Genomic DNA, 18,041 nt, shown 5'->3' with positions numbered 1-18,041 from the left:
ATCCCTACGGAACACCACTAGTCACATCCCTCCATTCAGAAAAGCACCCTTCCACTGCTATCCTCTGTCTTCTATGACAGAGCCAGTTCTGTATCCATCTTGCCAGCTCACCTCTGATCCCATGTGACTTCACCTTTTGTACCAGTCTGCCATGAGGGACCTTGACAAAGGCTTTACTGAAGTCCGTATAGATAACATCCACTGCCCTTCCTTCATCAATCATCTTCGTCACTTCCTCAAAAAACTCAATCAAATTAGTGAGACATGACCTCCCCTTCACAAAACCATGCTGCCTCTCGCTAATAAGTTTGTTTGTTTCCAAATGGGAGTAAATCCTGTCCCAAAGAATCCTCTCTAATAATTTCTCTACCACTGATGTAAGGCTCACCGGCCTATTATTTCCTGGATTATCCTTGCTACCCTTCTTAAACAAAGGAACAGCATTGGCTATTCTCCAGTCCTCTGGGACCTCACCTGCAGCCAATGAGGATGCAAAGATTTCTGTCAAGGCCCCAGCAATTTCTTCCCTTGCCTCCCTTAGTATTCTGGGGTAGATCCCATCAGGCCCTGGGGACTTATCTACCTTAATGCTTTGCAAGACACCCAACACCTCCTCCTTTTTGATAATGAGATGACTGAGACTATCTACACTCCCTTCCCTAGGCTCATCATCCACCAAGTCCTTCTCTTTGGTGAATACTGATGCAAAGTACTCATTTAGCACCTCGCCCATTTCCTCTGGCTCCACACATAGATTCCCTTCTCTGTCCTTGAGCAGGCCAACCCTTTCCCTAGTTACCCTCTTGCTCTTGATATATGTATAAAAAGCCTTGGGATTATCCTTAATCCTGTTTGCCAATGACTTTTCATGACCCTTTTAGCCCTCCTGACTCCTTGCTTAAGTTCCTTCCTACTGTCTTTATATTCCTCAAGGGATTCGTCTGTTCCTAGCCTTCCAGCCCTGACAAATGCTTCCTTTTTCTTTTTGACTAGGCTCACAATATCCCGCGTTATCCAAGGTTCCCGAAACTTGCCAAACTTATCCTTCTTCCTCACAGGAACATGCCGGTCCTGGATTCTAATTAACTGACATTTGAAAGACTCCCACATGTCAGATGTTGATTTACCCTCAAACAGCCACCCCCAATCTAAATTCTTCAATTCCTGCCTAATATTGTTATAATTAGCCTTCCCCCAATTTAGCACCTTCACCTGAGGACTACCCGTATCCTTATCCATAAGTACCTAAAAACTTATGGAATTATGGTCACTGTTCTCGAAATGCTCCCCTACTGAAACTTCGACCACCTGGCCGGGCTCATTCCCCAATACCAGGTCCAGTACGGCCCCATCCCTCGTTGGACTATCTACATATTGTTTCAAGAAGCCCTCCTGGATGCTCCTTACAAATTCTGCCCCATCTAAGCCCCTAGCTTAGTGAGTCCCAGTCAATATAAGGGAAGTTAAAATCACCCACCACTACAACCCTGTTACCTTTACATCTTTCCAAAATCTATCTACATATCTGCTCCTCTACCTCCTGCTGACTATTGGGAGGCCTGTAGAAAACCCCCAACATAGTGAATGCACCCTTCCTATTCCTGAGCTCCACCCATATTGCCTCGCTGCACGACCCCTCCGAGGTGTCCTCCCACAGTACAGCTGTGATTTTCTCCTTAACAAGTAATGCAACTCCCCCACCCCTTTTACATCCCCCTCTATCCCGCCTGAAGCTTCTAAATCCTGGAACATTTAGCTGCCAATCCTGTCCTTCCCTCAACAAAGTCTCTGTAATAGCAACAACATCATAGTTCCAAGTACTAATCCAAGCTCTCAGTTCATCTGCCTTACCTGTTGTACTTCTCGCATTGAAACAAATGCACTTCAGACCACCAGTCCCACTGTGCTCCGCAACATCTCCCTGCCTGCTCTTTCTCTTAGTCTTACTGGCCTTATCTACTCGTTCCCCCTCATTTATTTCACTTGCTGTCCTACTGCTCTGGTTCCCAACCCCCTGCCACACTAGTTTAAACCCTCCGAGTGACGCTAGCAAACCTCGCAGCCAGGATATTTGTGCCCCTCCAGTTTAGATGCAACCCGTCCTTCTTGTGCAGGTCCCATCTGTCCATGAAGAGATCCCAATGGTCCAGATATCCGAAACCCTCCCTTCTACACCAGCTGTTCAGCCACGTGTTTAGCTGCACTACCTTCCTATTTCTAGCCTCACTGGCACGTGGCACATGGAGTAATCCCGAGATTACAACTCTCGAGGTCCTGTCTTTTAACTTTCTACCTAACTCCCTAAACTCCCCCTGCAGGACCTCGTCACTCTTCCTGCCTATGTCATTGGTACCGATGTGTACCACAACGTCTGGCTGTTCACACTCCCCCTTCAGAATGCCTCCTGTCCGTTCAGAGACATCCTTGACCCTGGCACCAGGAAGGCAACATATCATCCTGGAGTCTCTTTCACGTCCACAGAAGCGCCAATCTGTGCCCCTGACTATAGAGTCCCCTATAACTATTGCTCTTCTGCGCTTTGTCCCTCCCTGAACAACAGTGCCAGCCATGGTGCCACTGCTCTGGCTGCTGCTGTTTTCCCCTGATAGGCCATCCACCCCAACTGTATCCAAAACGGTATACTTGTTAGAGAGGGGGATAGTCACAGGGGATTCCTGCACTGACTGCCTGCCCCTTCCAGCGGTCACCCATCTATCTGCCTGCACCTTGGGTGTAACCACTTCTCTCAAACTCCTGTCTATGACGCTCTCTGCCACCTGCATGCTCCTAAGTACACCCAGTTGCCGCTCCAACCGATCCATGCGGTCTGTGAGGAGCTGCAACTGGGTACACTTCCTGCAGATGTAGTCGTCCGGAATGCTGGAAGCGTCACGGACCTCCCACATCTCACAGGTGAAGCACTTCACCCCTCTAACTGACATTTCTAGCACTAATTAATAAATTAATTTAAGATAAATAAATACTTATTAAATCCTTACTAAACTGTTATAACTATGTGGTCCCTTTGGATTACTTAGTTACTCCGCTTAATTAAAAAATACTAATTACACTAGGGGCCTTGTTCTACTCCAAGAACTACCCACTACAATCTAAAGTCCTGAATAAATTACACTAATTTAAAAAAACACTTTAGTAGTAGTAACTTTATCACTTATAAAGTTAGGTTTTGAGGTTTTTTCCAAAAAAAACTTACTCCTGACTTTTTAAAGCTACTTACAGGCACTAACAGCTGTTACTTACCCAACCAATCAGCTTACAGATTTCCCATGATGTCACTCAGTCTTTTTTTTTCCTCTTTTGAACCTCAGCGCGCACTGGCACAGCTAGAGAGAGAGAGAGAGAGCCTGTTGCCGCTCTGGGCCTCAGGTAAGTAAGGGCTTCGAGCCCCGCTCTCTTTTTCAGGTCCCGCTCCCGATGTGCCTCCTCCCAGGTCCGCCTGCCGTCGCTCCGGTCCTCAGCTAAGTAAGGGCCTCGAGCCCCGCTCCGGATATGCCTCCTCCAGGTCCGCCTGCTGCCACCCCGGTCCTCAGTTAAGTCCTCAGGTCAGGTAAATTGGGGTCAGTCAGTGGATTTGATTCTTTTTGTTTGCAGGTGATCTCCACAGGGATCATAACAGGTGGTAACAGTGTTACAACAACTTACATTTGTTATTCAGTTCACAAAGCAATTACCTGCAAGAACCTGACAAGGAGGGAAAAAGGTGGATATTGAACTGATGGAGGAAATGAATAATTCAGGGATGAAGATACAGTCAAAGAGGGTGGTGTTTAGGAGGTTTCTGAAGGAAGAAAGGGGGATTTTAGGAGGGAGTTGCAGAGGACAGGGCTGTACTCACTGAAAGATTGACTAAGAAATAATTTAGCATTAGAGAAATGGAGGCTATTTGTTGGATCTTATGGATGGAGTGGGAGGAGGTGTTTTTGAAACTAAGAAAAATTATGCTGAAATCAATTCACCAGGGCACAGTTGAGCTTTACAAGGATAGGCATGATGGGTTTTTGGCTGTTGCGAAGAGGAGAATGTAGCTCATGGAATTATGAACAAGTTGCAATTTGTGTAGACTATTGAGAAATAGGGAATGAATATGATGAATGTGAGTTCCGAGTTTTGGTAGCAGTGAAAGAGGGATAGGGTAGTGGGCAAACAATGCGTAGGAAGAAACTGGTGTTTACAAGAAACTTGGTCTGGGACAGAAAGCTCAGCTTGGGATCAAATAGGTTTCACCCTTTCAGATTAAGGCTGGTGTGGCAAATTAGGGAAACTGTTGAAGGTGAAACCAGAAGTTGGTGCTGATGGGAGCTAAAGAGGCTATTTTCAGTTTTACTGACAATGAAATTTCAACTTATACCAGACAGGCAGTAGAGGAATGTAACAAGACCTTTGTCGTTGAAGTTGGAGGGAGGAAAGTATAACTGAGTGTCATTGGCATACATGTGAACATTGACCTTGTGTTTATGGATGATATTGATGAGATGTAAATAATAGCGTGTAAATAATAAGGAAGCAAAGACAGAGCTGTAATAGATCTCAGCAATACTAATACATTAATGTTGTGCAGTAGCCCCAAAGTACTTACATTAAAAAAAAACTCAGTTGCCTACTACTCTACATCTGATTCAAAGAAGCAACACGACCATCAGGTTCTTGTTCTTGATTGCTATCTAAGTTCTTTCTGGAACAGTGTGTGCGCATGAGGTATCAGTGATAGATAGGGTTAAGTTTGGTTGTGATGCCTCTGTGGACAAATGTTCTTCAAATCTATGAGCACATGTAAATTGAGATGAAATTGTGCAATACAGTTGTTGTGGGATGACCTTAAGGGTGGACCACCTTAAGGACTGCAAGTGAACATCAGAGAAAGTGATGTCGAGTCACACATGACCAGTTAGTTGTGGATGGAGCCTGATATATGACATGTTCAAGACTAGCTCCTGCAATTACTATGTATATATGTTCCAGTTCTGTTATAATAAAACCCCACATTTATTTTGAATATTACTTGTATTCCTGTGACTCTTAATAGATCACACACCAAAGGACAAGCAACATTACAACAAGGGCCACTGCAAGCAAGAATTTACTCCCAAACTTCCCATTCCCCTAATTGGTGAGCTGCTCTGAATGTGTTAGCAACTTGCTGCAAATAAGGTAATATGGCACTTAATAAGGCCCCATCATCAAAATGGTTCAGGTTTTGATACTTTCATCCAGTGGATGCTGGCATCACTTTGTTGGTTTCTGTTTAAAGACTTGTACTGGTACAGTTGTAATGGGGAAAATGGTCTTATTTTGTGATGTAGTTTCTACAATTATAATGAATAGAATAGTTAGTAATATGTCAAATTATTTTCTGTTCAGTCTCGATATCTGTAGTGAGCTAACAGTTGAATGCTATTTTCAGCCAGGGTTATATTGCATTCCTGCAAAAGGCTGAACCCGTAGCCGAATCCTTTTAGTTGAGGATAGCTTGAGCCAAATTAGGTATTGCTATAAAACCCTAGACACATGTAATTCCTGATCTATTTTTCCTGCTTCAAGTACATGCTATACTACCTAGCTGCTCTTTGCACAAAGCTGAATATAGCTTGTGAACATAAAAAGATTAAATATTCATGCTTGCAATATTTCCAAATATGTATTTCTCTTATAAACATGACAATGGTTCGCCACTGTATAAATTACCTGTGCGTTCCTGCCCAGAACAGTCTGCTTCCCCTCAAAACTGATCCCAACACTGTAACCCAAATCCATGTTTTGCACTGTCATACCTAATAACATATAAAACCCAGCAGCACAAACGGGGCCACTGTGCTCATGTTAACAGCTCCTGAGAAGACAGTGACCCTGCTTTAAACCCCATGCCTGCACTGTGTATAGAGAATGGATAACTAACAGTGCTCAAGGGCAATGGGCTCAAATGACAGCTGTTGCCCAAACTTGGACCCGATCCTTGCAATGTACTCATTGAGAGGTTGCATTTTTGAAGCACTTTATCAGAGGTCTGCCTCAGAAATTTGCTGTCTCTTCTAATTTTGAGATTAATGTCTAATCAACAATTGGAATGCTGCAATTTTTTCATAAAAATCAATAGAAAATAAATTTAAAACTGTAATTTTTTTTCACCTTACCCGAAGGAAACTTGGAGTAATATGTCAAAAAAGTCACTGGATACATCGCATTAAAAATTTGCCGATTTTATTTTTCCTTCAAATATGAATAAAATCAAAAAATGCAAATATTGTTCAGCAATCAAGAGATTGAGCAAGAGATTGGCCAGATGCAATGGTGCTGCTTTGCATGTCTGCTCACTTACTACCTTTTCAGATAGGAAAGAAAGTCTTACCCTAAAAGTCTACATCAAAATGAGTTTCTTGGTGTGTTGATAGTCCTTGGGTTCTATCCTCCAGCTTGGTCTTGTTTTGGTCGTTGCAGAGGCTAGCCTGAGTTGTTGATAGCTCTATGGATCCTACATTCGCAAACCAGTGTTGCATTTAGAGAGCTAGCTTTCATACTCTGCATAAACAACTTACAATCTGTAAAGCAGATAGAAAAGCTGCTTTTCAGAAATGGTCAGTTGTTACCTATCAAACTCCACCTCCTGATCCAGTTTATTTTTGTGTAGGTGACAAAATTATATTGAATTAAAATAAAAAAGCACACACATATTTGTTTCCAATATGGAAGAACAAGAATATAGCAAAAGCCTGAAAAAAAACTGTACTCCTGTATAATGCTGTAAGGTTGGTAAATACAATCCACTGTCACTGTACCACACCTTCCAGCACCCGCTGTTAAAATGCATTAATAAATAACAATGAATTGGCATGGTCTCAGACAGTTATCACACAATAAGCTTAAATGTACAATATGTTAACAAAACCCCAAACACCCGATTGAACATTAGTGAGAATGAAAAACAGCAGAGGTGTTACCATGACAACAGTGCCCAACAATACTGCGCGAAGCACTTAGAAAGAGCTGGTCTCACTCTGACTGCGTCTCTCCCTTTTATGAGAGACATGCCAATGAGATTGCTGTTCATCTGCACTGAATTCCTTTCTCTTAATTAAAAAGCAGAACTTTTAAATTTTAAAATGCATAATTACATGGATTGATTCCTGTTCTCCATTTTTGGGGGAGGGGGTAACAAGTATGGGTAATCTTGGGGTGAAGATCCAAAGACCTCAAATCACTGAGAAATAGATTTCATTCCTTTATTCGTGTGGTATTTCAATATTATTTGAACTTGGCTTGGGGTTGAGATGTATCTAACACAGAGGGACTTCTGTGCCCAGCTGTCTTTTCTTCTTTGATAACAATAAAAATAAAGCAGCAAGAGGAAAACAAATAGCAGCAGTGCAAGTTCAACAAAATTTTATGGCAACGTTACAATGGGCCATTTACAAAAGCTTCTTCCTTATACGAATATTAAATTGCACTGGCAACTCTTGCAACTAAGTAGTGCCACATCAACTGAGAATACAGTTTAAGGGCATGAGTTCTACTCACAGACATGTAATAGTTTTTTTTTTGGAATACAAATCAGTATTATTCCTTCCATAAGACATAGGAGAATCAGACAGAGAATTTGAAAGCACCAGAGATTTGGTATCAATGCATTCCTAGACTGCTGGCAATAATAATCCAACATTTAGAGAGAGTACATAATATTTTTGAAGAGTAATGACTATTGGCACATAGGTAAAACTGGAAACCATTCTACACCAACAATGTCCCACAAACAACAATAAAAAAAATGATCATGTCTGATAATGTAATATTTGGTACCCAAGACACAGAGTCATGTCCAATGCCAGCTCCTCATATTAATGGGCATGAAGGTGGGGGCTACGAATCACCAATAAGCATAACGGGGCAAAATGGAACTCAAGTGCTTTGAGCGCTTGGCCTTTTGCACAAACAGCGCGCAAGACATTTTTTATTTGTTTCAATCGATGTGGGCGTCGCTGGCTAGGCCAACATTTATTCCCCATCCCTAATTGCCCTTGAGAAATTGCTGGTGAGCTGCCTTCATGAACCGCTGCAGTCCATATGGGGTAGGTACACCCACTGTGCTATTATGAAGGGAGTTCCAGGATTTTGTCCCAGCGACAGAGAAGGAACGGCGATATAGTTCCAAGTCAGGATGGTGTGTGGCTTGGAGGGAAACTTGCAGATGGGTGTTCCCACGCATCGGCTGCTGGAAGGTGCCACCCGAGTAGCCTTGTTGTGTTGCTGCATTGCATCTTGTAGATGGTACACACTGCTGCCACTGTGCGTTGGTGATGCAGGGAGTGAATGTTTGTGGACGGGGTGCCAATCAAGCGAGCTACTTTGTCCTGGATGGCATCAATTTTCTGGAGTGTTGTTGGAGCTGCACCCATCCAGGCAAGTGGAGAGTATTCCACCACACTTCTGACTTGTGCCTTGTAGATGGTGGACAGGCTTTGGGGAGTCAGTAGGTGCGTTACTCGCAGCAGGATTCCTAGCCTCTGACCTGCTCTTGTAGCGATGGTATTTATATGGTTACTCCAGTTCAGTTTCTGGTCAATGGTAACCACCAGGATGTTGATAGTGGGGGATTCCGCGATCGTAATGCCGCTGAATGTCAAGGGAGATGGTTAGATTCTCACTTGTTGGAGATGGTCATTGTCTGGTACTTGTGTGGCGCGAATGTTACTTGCCACTTATCTGCCCAAGCCTGGATATTGTCCAGGTCTTGCTGCATTTCTACACGGCTTGCTTCAGTATCTGAGGAGTCGCAAATGATGCTGAACATTGTGCAATCATCAGCGAACATCCCCACTTTTGACCTTATGATTGAAGGAAGGTCATTGAATCAGCAGCTGAAGATAGTTGGGCCTCGGACACTACTCTGAGGAACTCCTGCAGTGATGCCCTGGGAATGTGATGATTGACCTGCAACAACCACAACCAGCTTCCTTTGCGCTAGGTATGATTCCAACCAGCGGAGAGTTCCCCCTCCCCCACCCCGCCCCGTGTGTCCGTGTACAGACACATTGCCGACCCCTGGCCATCACTCCACTGAACAGTAAGAAACACCAAAGAAGAAAAAGTATTACACAACTCAGTCAGTATTGCAAAACTCCAGCCTGTTTTGATAGTTCTCTGAATCTACTTCACTGGCTGTGCATTTCTCTCAAGTCGAATATTTCTTTTTAATGGAGATGTGCAGACCTATGCAAGGATCAGAGAATAAATAACTGGAAGGAAGCATCTGATAAAATGCAAAAGCTTCCTGCATCCAAGCAGTAACAACCATTTTTCTTTTAAGAAGCATGCTGGGTTCTATAATGCTCTTTGCAAACTCCCCAAACACATGAACATTTTTTATAGAAGAAAAAAAGAAATGTTCTGATGCAAGGTCTCTAATCAAAAAGCTAACCTGTGTTCTGTATTTTCACACACTGATAAATCTGTCGTGTATTTTCAGCATTACCTATACTTAAAGAAGGTAGAGAATTATGAATGGTATTTTAGCCTTGCAGAAAAATATGTTTCTGTCGTATTTGTGCCACAGAAACTATATAGGTTTTAAATCGCTTTGAAGGACATTCAGTATCCTGAGGGTCATACTGTTCCACTTGAGAAGGTCAGGGACACTCAAGCCTGTTCTCAATGGATGCAAGCCAACTGCATTGTCATTAACAAAACTCCGTCCATAACAACTTAAGCTGGAGGAATGCATGCAAAAATCAGCTTTGGACATCCAATCAAATATTCAAAACCAAAAATCCAATTTATAAGACAATATGAATTTAAACCAGTAAAAGTAAGAAGTTAGTTGAAAATTAGATGAATACAATCTGTAGCATCACCTGAGCTCTTTCAAAGTCTTCCTTTAAAAAAAATGGTTTACCAATATCAACTGTAGCACCACCTACTTGCTATCAACAAACTTGTTTTTCCATGAGAAGTGTATCTGATATAAAATTCTGTGAGAACCTGCATATTTTTCATTTGTAGTTTTAGATAGAAATATGCTTAGTTTGGTTGGAAACTGATGGTAAATGACCTTCAGTATCACAAATGTAATTGTTTGATGTGGAGAACTGCTTCTTAAATGGAGGGTTTTCATCTTCATGACCCATAAATGCAAGCCTATTCCATACATTGATCACTCTTTGCATGAAGAATTTCCTGCTATGTCTTAAATTCACCTTTTACTAGTTTGAACCTACATTCCCTTCTACTCTTATTTAATTTAAAGTAATGTTCTGGATTTACCTTTTCCACTTAAATATCGTATATGCATCTATAAAAATCACCTCTTAAACACCCCATGACATTTTGAATACACCAGGTTTCTCAATTTTCCTCATAATTCAGACCACTGATACTAGGGACACTGGAGATGTACCAATACAGTGGAAACAGGCCAATATTCAAACAAGTGTCGATTGTTACTATGCATAGGTTGAATTCCCTCGACAGCACGGTGTGTGTACCTACACCCTGTCCTTGAATGTTGCCAAAACAAAACTCATATCAACCTACACCTGGTCAGCCAAGTATTCCACTTCCCATATATGTTGAAGGAGACACTCTGGAATATGTTGAGCACTTCCCATAACTTGGCAGCCACCTCTCTCAAAAGGCCACCATTGATGAAGAGATCCAACATTGGATCAGCTGTGCCAGCTCAGCCTTCCAGAAACTACAGCAGTGAGTTTTGACAACAAAGACCTCCGCAAGTCCTAAATGTACAAAGCAGTTGTTATCACCACATTCCTGGACTGCAGTGAGACCTAGACTGTGTACAGCAACACATAAGAGCGCTAGAGACATTCCATCAGCAATGCCTCCGCCGCATCCTCCAGATTTGATGTGAGGGCCGTCAACAAAAGCTAGTGTCCTTCTTGAAGCCAGCTCCACAAGCATTCAGGCAAAAGTCCTGCAAAATCAACTTCGATGGGCTGAACACTGTCCAAATGACTAAAAACAATCTCCCCTGTTTTCTCAACTCTCAAATGGCCACCAGTCCAGGGGTGGGACAAAAAAAACCACTTCAAAGACACTTTGGAACTTTCTCTGAAGCGCGGCAGCATTGACATTGGTGACTGGGAGGAGCTTGCTACCAATCACTCAAAATGGCGACAACTTATCATCAAGATGCATCATGCTTTGAGTTCAAACACCTTAATGATGAGGTAGAGCGATGGCAGAGAAGAAAAGGAAGCAAACCCTGCATTCCGGATCCCACTACCTCATGGGACCTCCTGCCCCATGTGCCCAAAGATCCGCGAGTCGCGAATCGGCCTGTTCAGTCACATGAAGAAAACATGCGACCCCGAATAGATGTCATCCTCGGATCGAGGCACAGCCGATGACGAACCTACGCCACATTGGCTGCAGCAGTTGAAGTTCAACAAGGCAGCTCACTAGTGCCTTGCTATAATCAGGTGAGGAGAGGTCGAAGGGCTCCTCTGTTTTACCGCAACAGGTTTATTTCTTTTTGAAGAGGATATACTTGCCAATTCAGTGAGTGGTTAACTGTTTCTTTTTATGATCCGAGAGGTAATCAATCGGGACGGTGTTGGTGCGTTTAACCACGACAGAGGTTAGCTGTATTGTACTGAGCGCAATGACACACACACACACGCGCACACGCACACACACACACGTTACAGAGTGGTGAAAGATGGATTGGTCAATTAGAGGCCAGAGAAATAAAATGGGTGTGCAGTCTGTGGAGGTTGGTGACTCAGCTGGCTTGAGGCTGAATTTGCCAGTCCTACAGCTTCCCATTTGAAGATGTGGATGGCTGATTCGGTGCTTCTCCTGGAGACAGCAGTGTGGCTGATTTCCTTCAAGGAGTCTCTGTCTGCAGAGGGGCATCCGTAGGTGGTCACGGTCAGCGAACAGGGTTCGAAGTTTGCACGGTGGATTGGAGAATGAGAAAGGAAGGAGGAAGCCCACTCAGGTCTTCTCTCGTCAGTGGCTAGCTTCTTGTCTCTCTATTGCAGAGAAAACAGAAGTTTAAGCACACGAAGGATGGACCTGTCACAAGACCGTCACCCAGTGATTCAAGCATGGTCATTACTAGTGTATTCTCTCTTGCAACTTAATTAGTCGATATTTAAGAATTCCTTTACTTACAGATAGGGTCTCATTGTTCAAGTGATTAGTTTGAGTGGCTTGTCTCCATCAGTTGAATGCCTTAAGTAATGGCCTTGACGCTTTGCTAATGGGAACAGGATAGGTGGTTCACTCAGATTCCCCAGGTCATTGTCCTTGATGGGTCTGTGCAGACATGCTGTCTCCATCTCAATGTATTGGAAGGCTGCATTTGCTGACAACACAACCACTAGGTGGCACTGCAATGGCACATGCGCAAATGCAGCCTGTGCCACTAAAACGTCACAGTCTGCGACATCAGGCAGCTGCCAGGACTAAAGATGGCGCTGCTCAAATAATCACACGAAGACAACCTAAACACATGGCAGCACACAATAGCTGGAGTGGGAGTGAGTGAGCGGGCCGGGGAAGGAGGGAGGGAGGGAGTGGGCGGGCGGGGGGGTTGAGCGAGCGGTAGGAGGGGGGTGAACGAGTGGCGGGTGAGCGAGCGGGGGGAGGAGGTGGTCTTCGGCTGCGCTCTCCCCGCTTCCCCCACCGCCACTGTCTGCCTGCGTTACACGATGACATCATCTGCGCATGCGCCAACCAGTCCTGGCAATGTGGAATGCAGCACATGGGCAGAGAGTAGGAGCCAATCTGCGCTTGCGCGCAGTTTGGAGCAGTCTGATGACGTCAGCTTTAATTTTTTTTTAAAACCAATTCGGGTTTCCAGCCAGTGGATTAAAAATCATTATTTGACATAAAACACATTTTCATGACAACCTGCTCAAGGGCAATTAGGGATGTGCAATAAATGCTAGCCTTTCCAGCAACACTCACATCCTAAGAACAAAAAAAAAAGTCTACTAAGAGTCTTAGGCCTCTATATAGATAAATATTGGCCAGGACATCAGGGAGAACTCCTCTGCATTTTTTCAAATAGTGCATGGAATCTTACACCCATCCGAGAGGACAGACAGGGATTTGGCTTTATGTCTCATCCAAAGATGCATTGTGGTATTAGCCTCGATTATGTGGTCAAATATTTGGAACGTGGCTTGAACCCACAACCTTTTGATTCAAATGAGAGTGTTACCAATGAATTAAGGCTGATACCCAAGATGATTTTGACCTTCTCTTAGGTCCCATATTATTCCAAGCAATTACTTGGAAGGGAGGCGGTGGAGTAGTGGTAATATCACTAGACAAGTAACCCAGAGCCACAGGCTAATGCTCTGGGGACATGGGTTTGAATCCCACCACAGCAGATGGTAGAATTTGAATTCAATCAATAATTCTGCAATTTAAAAAAAAAAAATAGTCTAGGTCATGAAACCATTGTCGACTGTTGTAAAACTCCATCTGGTTCACTAATGTCCTTTAGGGAAGGAAATCTGCCGTCCTTACCTGGTCTGGCCTACGTGTGATCCCAGACCCATAGCAATGTGGTTGACTCTTAAATACCCTCTGAAATGGCCTAGCAATCCACTCAGTTGTATCAAAGCACGACAAAGTCGAAGAAAAGGAATGAAACCAGGCAGACTGCCCAGCATCGACCAAGGCACCAGAAATGACAACAGCAATAGACTGGATGTGTGCTTGTTGGTTGGCGCAGACACGTTGGGCCGAAGGGCCTGTTTCTGTGCTGTATAACTCTGACTCTAAACCCAGCCCTGTTGACGCTGCAAAGTCCTCCTTACTAACATCTTGTGCCAAAATTCAGAGAGTTGTCCCACAGACTAGTCAAGCAACAGCCTGTCACAGTCATACTCATGGAATCATACCTTGCAGACAATGTCCCAGACACTGCCGTCACCGTGCCTGGGTATGCACTGTCCCACCAGCAGGACAGACCCACCAGAGATAGCTACATAGTGGTATACAGTTGGAAGGGAGTTGCCCTGGGAGTCCTCAACATTGACTCCAGACCCCACGAAGTCTCATGGCATTAGGTCAAACATGGGTAAGGAAACCTCCTACTGATTATCACCTACTGCCCCCCACCCCACGCCCTCCACTGATGAATCAGTGCTTTTCCATGTTGAACACCAATTGGAAGAAGTATTGTGAGTAGTAAGGGCACAAAATGTACTCTGGATGGGGGACTTCAACATCTATCACCAAGAGTAGCTCAGTAGCACCTCTACTGACCAAGCTAACCAAGTCCTAAAGAGCATAGCTGTTAGACAGGATCAGCGGCAGGTGGTGAGGAAACCAACAAGACGGAAAAACATACTTGACTTCGTCCTCACCAATCTGCTTACCACAGATGCATCTGTCCATGACAGTATTGGTAGGACCGCACAGTCCTCGTGGAGACTAAGTCCCACCTTCACATTGAGGATACCCTCCATCGTGTTGTGTGGCACTACCACTGTGCTAAATGGGATAGATTTTGAACAGATCTAGCAATGCAAAACTGAGCATCCGTGAGGCACTGTGGGCCATCAGCAGCAGCAGAATTGTACTCAACCACAATCTATAGCCTCTTGGCCTGGCATATTTCCCACTGTACCGTTACCATCAAGCTGGAAGACAAACCGTGGTTCAATGAAGAGTGCAGGAGGGCATGCCAGAAGCAGCACCAGGCATACCTAAAAATCAGGTGTCAGCCTGGTGAAGCTACAACATAGGACCACTTGCATGCCAACAGTGGAAGCAGCATGCAATAGAGCTACGCGATCCCACAACCAACGGATCAGATCAAAGCTCTACACTCCTGCCACATCCAGTCATGAACGGTGGTGGACAATTAAACAACTGACGGGAGGAGGAGGCTCTACAAACATCCCCATCCTCAACGATGGGGGAGCCCAGCACATCAGTGCAAAAGACAAGGCTGAAGCATCTGCATCCATCTTCAGCCAGTTGTGTCGAGTGGATGATCCATCTCAGCCTCCTCCTGAGGTCCCCAGAATCACAGAAGCCAGTCTTCAGCCAATTCGATTCACTCCACGTGATATCAAGAAACTGGATATTGCAAAGACTATGGGCCCTGACAACATTCCGGCAACAGTACTGAAAACTGGTGCTCCAGAAGTAGTCGCTCCCCTAGCCAAGCTGTTCCAGTACAGCTACAACACTGGCATCTACCCAGCAATGTGGAAAATTGCCCAGGTATGTCCTGTGCACAAAAGGCAGGACAAATCCGACTCGACCAATTACTGCCCCATCAGTCTACTCTTGAAAGTCAGCAAAGTGATGGAAGGTGTCGTCGACAGGGCTATCAAGCGGCACTTGCTCAGCAATAACCTGCTCAGTGACACTCAGTTTGGGTTCTGCCAGGGCCACTCAACTCCTGATCTCATTACAGCCTTGGTTCAAACATGGACAAAAGAGCTGAACTCCATGGTGAGGTGAGAGTGACTGCCCTTGACATCAAGGCAGCATTTGACCGAGTATGGCATCAAGGAGTCCTAGCAAAACTGTTAGTTGGAGTCATACCTAGCACAAAGGAAGATGGCCGTGGTTGGTGGAGGTCAATCATCTCAATCCCAGGACATTACTGCAGGAGTTCTTCAGGGTAGTGTTCTAGGCCTAACCTAGGTTCAGCTGCTTCATCAATGACCATCTCTCCATCATAAGGTCAGAATGGTGATGCTCACTGATGATTGCACAATGTTCAGCACTATTCGCGACTCCTCAGATACTGAAGCAATCCGTGTAGAAATGCAGCAAGACCTGAACAACATCCAGGCATGGGCTGATAAGTGCAAGTAACATTCGCGCCACACAAGTATCAGACAATGACCATCTCCAACAAGAGAGAATCTAACCATCTCCCTTGACTTTCAATGGCACTGCTAAATCCCCCACTATCAACATCCTGGGGTTCAACATTGACCAGAAACTGAACTGGACCAGCCACATAAATGCTGTGGCTACAAGAGCAGGTCAGAAGCTAGGGATTTTGCAGTGAGTAACTCACCTTCTGTCTCCCCAATGCATATCCACCATCTACAAGGCTCAAGTCAGGAGTGTGATGGAATACTCTCCACTTGCCTGAATAGGTGCAGCTCTAACAACACTCAATAAGCTGGACACCATCCAGGACAAGGCAGCCCAGTTGATTGGCACCCCATCCACCACCTTCAACGTTCCCTCCCTTCACCACCGATGCACAGTAGCAGCAGTGTGCACCATCCTACAAGATGCACTGCAGCAACTCACCAAGGCTCCTTCGACAGCACCTTCCAAACCCACGACTTCTACCACCTAGGAGGACAAGGGCAACAGACATATGAGATCAGCAAGATCCCTTCCAAGCCACAAACCATCTTGACTTGGAATATATCGCCGTTCCTTCACTGTCACTGGGTGAAAATCCTGGAACTTCCTTCCTAACAGCACTGTTGGTGTACCTACACCCTAAGGACTGCAGCGGTTCAAGAAGGCAGCTCACCACCATCTTCTCAAGGTCAATTAGGGATGCTGGCTTTGCCAGCGACGCCCACATCCCCCGAACTCTTTCACCTATATTAGTCTTTCCAATACTGGCAACAAAATAGCCAACTTTATTGTTCTTGCTAATTCTTGGAAAGCATTTCTACTAGGAGGTGCAGTGTGTTTGTCAGAAACATCAGTTACAAATTTTTCAGCACAGCTTTTATTTTTCTAAATATTTAACACAAATTACCTTTTCAGGCAGATGAAAGACAGAGTATATCTGTTATATAAAAGGAATATCGAGGAGAGAACAAAAGAGGGTCATAAAATGTTAGGGTTCAAATGACTGTATTCACTACTTGAAGTTAATCCTCATACTTAGTCATCAGAATCCTCTGGACATTCTGAAAATACCTTATATATACATAGCTAAAAATGAAACAGCTGATTATACCGTTATCAGAAGTGGAAGTGAACCTAAGAGCAGAACATATTAAGTTGAATTTTATTCTCCTGCTGCTGGGAATGGAGACGGGTGAAAAAATGGCGGCCTGCATGCAAGGATGGCATGCTGCCATGATCTAGTGTGCTGCGGCATATACATATGCAGGGCAGTCCACCCCCTCCAATCAAGTGGGTGGCAGGGTGGGGGCGGGGCTCTGTGACGCCAGCAATGGTGCCAGCTGCCTCTGCGCAGGCACTGGCGCCATTTTTAAAGGGTTGCCAGACCGGCACAGTTGAATCCCGTACCCGCACCCACCCCCAATCCACTGAATATTAATTTCTGACCCCCCAATACAATGAAAATAAATGGACACCCTGTTTTCCCCCTCCCCCAAAACACTTACATTGTTGATTTGACCTCTTTCCCCCAGCCCCCCAACTATACAAAATGCAGAGATTATCTCTTTCTCCCCACCCCACCCCCGGGCCAGGTTTTTACAAATCTTCCGACGTCTGGCTTTTTGGCAGGCCACCGGGGGCACGGAAAATCATTCCGGCAGCGGCCTGCCATGGAGCAGGGAGGGCCAGGCCCAATCTTCCTGGTAGCGGCGAGGCTCCGTGGCTGGGCAAGGGGATCCGGATTAAAAGAATTCAAATTAGCAGAATGCTAATTAGCAGGGCGGCACAGTGGCGCAGTGGTTAGCACCGCAGCCTCACAGCTCCAGCGACCCGGGTTCAATTCCGGGTACTGCATGTGTGGAGTTTGCAAGTTCTTCGTGTGTCTGCGTGGGTTTCCTCCGGGTGCTCCGGTTTCCTCCCACATGCCAAAGACTTGCAGGTTGATAGGTAAATTGGCCATTAGCAATTGCCCCTAGTATAGGTAGGTGGTAGGGAAATATAGGGACAGGTGGGGATGTGGTAGGAATATGGAATTAGTGTAGGATTAGTATAAATGGGTGGTTGATGGTCAGCACAGACTTGGTGGGCCGAAGGGCCTGTTTCAGTGCTGTATCTCTAAAGATATATTTCAATAAAATTAACTCCAATCTTACTATCGGGGCATGATCTTCTGAACGGCGGCAAGCACTCACGCACCTTCACTTTCCTGTCTG

The 18,041-nt window shown here is 44.8% G+C and overlaps 1 protein-coding gene and 1 long non-coding RNA gene across 15 annotated transcripts in view; one reads left to right on the top strand and one right to left on the bottom strand.

Moving 5' to 3' along the window:
- The window catches only part of LOC137382645 (protein-tyrosine sulfotransferase 2-like), a 179,746-nt gene that overhangs the window by 49,302 nt on the left and 112,403 nt on the right, over positions 1–18,041 (bottom strand). The window contains exon 5 of one of the 13 annotated variants that reach the window (XM_068054857.1): positions 6,365–6,554. The exons of 11 other annotated variants lie outside the window; for them this stretch is intronic. The gene's annotated coding sequence lies outside the window, so the exon portion shown is untranslated. Of the gene's footprint in view, positions 1–5,703; positions 5,763–6,364; positions 6,555–18,041 lie in introns of those variants that run through there. One more of the 13 variants, XM_068054865.1, reaches the window with a different exon arrangement.
- Positions 1–18,041, top strand: part of LOC137382647 (uncharacterized) — a 72,809-nt gene that overhangs the window by 33,927 nt on the left and 20,841 nt on the right. For both annotated transcript variants that reach the window (XR_010977247.1, XR_010977248.1), the window contains exon 2: positions 5,045–5,169. This is a non-coding gene — a long non-coding RNA (uncharacterized lncRNA). The remainder of the gene's footprint in view (positions 1–5,044; positions 5,170–18,041) is intronic.

Source organism: Heterodontus francisci, chromosome 23 (genome assembly GCF_036365525.1).
Source record: "Heterodontus francisci isolate sHetFra1 chromosome 23, sHetFra1.hap1, whole genome shotgun sequence".
NCBI classification, from domain to species: domain Eukaryota; kingdom Metazoa; phylum Chordata; class Chondrichthyes; order Heterodontiformes; family Heterodontidae; genus Heterodontus; species Heterodontus francisci.
Note: the sequence above shows the minus strand (reverse complement) of the source record. Positions and strands in the feature narration are given on the sequence as shown.